We start from the raw sequence: 3136 nt of genomic DNA on the forward strand, positions 1-3136 counted from the left end.
TTCCTGGCCTTATCCCGCGTCTTCATGGTGTCGACAAGTTAATGTGACTGTGGAAATGTTAGTAGTAGATGGTGGGCGGATGCCGTTCCACTCGCCACCCCTTAAATCCTCCATTACCGCCCCTTTTCCGCTACCTCCTTCCGTCGGAACGGAATCTGTGCGCATCATCTGTCTACGTCTAGCGTTATGTGAAAATGCGAAACGTGCAAATGAGGCTGGAAGTTGGTACCAGCCCGGTATTCACCCAGTCGGATGTGGAAAATCGCCTAAAACCTCATCCAAGTAGTTCGGTACACCTACCCTCCTCGGGCGTATTCAATCCAACCCCGACGCCGACGCGCCTTCCTGAATCCCGGAAGGGGAAATCTAATGCGCGCAGCCATTTGGGCGGGTTAAATATATGAACAAGACTATTCGCATACTGAGTGAGAGAAAGCCTTCTCAAAGTGAAAACTAGTAAGGAGAACGATGCTGTAGGTAATCTAGACGTAACAGTAGAAACAGCATAGAGAATGCCCGCCTGCAGACGCCATCCGCTGTACTAAACTCTGATCTGGGGCTCGCAAGTGTACTCTGAACAACCAGTATGAAGCAACCGATAAAGTGAGCTGCCATCTGACAAGACCGGGTAAGCAGGAAAAGGAATTGCAACAGAGAGAAAAAAGTAGACAATAGCGAGAAGAGACGCCGTAACAGATCGGAAAGTACTTCGAATAACACTGTGTTGCGGAAATTGCTTTGTTCGTTTAACAATTTAGGTGGGTACTTTTTAAATAAGTCAAAATTTCGGCTTCAGGCGTATCCAAATGACATCCCTTGGGAACATAATGACAAATATCAAGATATTGGTCTGTGAGTCCTATTTTATGTGCTCATTTTTTAAAATGAGGACAGAAAGCTGTGTTATGACTCTGCATTACAACGATCTCTAAAGCTATCATCGAGGGACAGTCTTATGAACTACTAACTTTGATATTTATTACTAACTACTCGTTCTTTTTGCTGAGTTTATGTCGGAGGTGATTGTCATTTCAGAAGATTAGCCCTACTCTCTTTTCATTCTTAGGAAAATAAGGAGGCATGTGTTCAGATTTTCCCCTCTAAGTTAATAGAATGAATGTCTTCTTTTATGAAACTTTGTGCCAGAGAAACCTATGTGGCGGACCGAGACTCGAACTCGAGACCTTTGCCTTTCGCGGGAAGTGCTCTACCATCTGAGTGAGCTACCCAAACAGGACTCAGGAGCTATCTGCACAGCTTCAATTTTGCGATTAAAAAGAGATTAAGGCTAATTTTCTGAAATGACAATCACCTTCGACATAAACTACAGCAAAAAGAACGAGTAGTTAATAATAAATATTGAAAGTTAGTTGTTCATAAGATTAAATGTGGCGCTTGTCCCTGGATGATCGCTTTAGAGATCATTGTCATGCCAGTAGGGCTCATGACCCGTGCTTGGGTAGCTCAGATGGCAGAGCATTTGCCCGCGAAAGGCAAAGGTCTCGAGTTCGAGTCTTGGTCCGGCACACAGTTTTAATCTGCCAGGAAGTTTCATATCAGCGCACACTTCGCTGTATAATGAAAATCTCATTCTGGAATTTCTTTTATGTTTCGCTTTTATCATCTACACCGCTTGTCCAAATCTTAATTTCATGTGCAAACCGTAAGCTGTCTGCACCTATTTAAAGTTTGAATTACTATAGTGAGTGCACCCCAACGTGCCCTAACTGAAAAAAAAAACTGTGACCTATTATAAATAAAGTTGTGGACCATGCAAATAAACAATGAATGCAATCTGACTACAGCACAAAATGAAAGTACACACCTACATACACAGCGCAGCGATTAAATATTGGAGATAGAAATAAGAGATTGAACAAAAGTGACCGTGAAAATCATTTATAAAATTCCTACGAAAGTGTTGCAGCAGCATGACTTCTGTCGCACTGCTATGGGGATGTAGACTCCATATGGCAATCGTAGCAGTCAAATCTACACCATCTCACATTTCCCCTTCTGCGAAAGCGAATATCGCATCTCCGCAAGTTAAAACAGTGTCTCAGTGGTCACACTACTCTTGTTTACCTTAAATTGTATGCACAGAATGGAAATACATAGTTTTTAGAACAGCGGATGCTATCAACAATATGAGATATTACTCGAGATTGAACGAGGTCATCCGTTCTCAGAGACGGAGGTAATGGCGGCAGAATAATAGTTATGCCAATGCGCTTTTAAAAATGACCAGAGAAGTTGAAATGAGAGAGAATGTTTCAATTCTACGTCGTGACTGACTGTACTACTGTTCGATTTAAGTGTCTAGATTCGTATTCGGTACCACGCATGTTGGCTCCTGAGCTCATCAGACAATGAATTAGCAACGTCACGTGGAGCACAATTTCACTTGTGGCATTCATAGGAATTTCGTTAGGTAATTCAGTGAAAAGTAACCATGAAGGTGTCTTCTGATAACCCCAAAACATAGAGCGTCTGTGGAAATCAGTGAAGTCTTCCATTAAAAGAGAAGGGCGTGCAGGAGAAAGAGACATACTATACTTGTTTCAGTACCTAATTTCCACAACTTGCGTTTGCAAGGAAAAGTTAACGGATGTGTTCCTCTACCCATGTGATATTGGCAGAGTTTACCCAAGTTACGGCAAAAAGGGAATGCTTCCCGTAGCGTACACATCACATGGACTTTCTCATGACGACAACATCGACAACGAGTAAGGTAAGTCGTTTCCTTTGTAATTACAAGTATTTTAGTAACGCTCTTCTTTTGTCGTTGCTGTAGTGACCACTGTAAACATTCTCATAACGCCCGCCACCACAGTCGCATGATCGAGTTACAGTCGCACGTTCGATGTGTATCGTTTGGAGCCCGCGACTTCAATAGGCAGACGTTCGTGGAAATTACCGAATACTCCGTAACAGTGCAAATCCTATGTTATTGTGCGCGCGGTTTACGATATTGTGTTGCTACACAACATGGCATAGCTACAGAGTTGTTGTGGAGATACAACAATAAAATCGCACTGTAAGCCCGAGAACCACATTTAAAACTCTTTACGATAAGTCTCGCTAACGTGAGTCTGGTTTAGTGCAAACAGTGTTGTAAGAGAGCGCGAACTGCGAA

Source organism: Schistocerca cancellata, chromosome 2 (assembly GCF_023864275.1).
Source record: "Schistocerca cancellata isolate TAMUIC-IGC-003103 chromosome 2, iqSchCanc2.1, whole genome shotgun sequence".
Classification (NCBI taxonomy): Eukaryota; Metazoa; Arthropoda; class Insecta; order Orthoptera; family Acrididae; genus Schistocerca; species Schistocerca cancellata.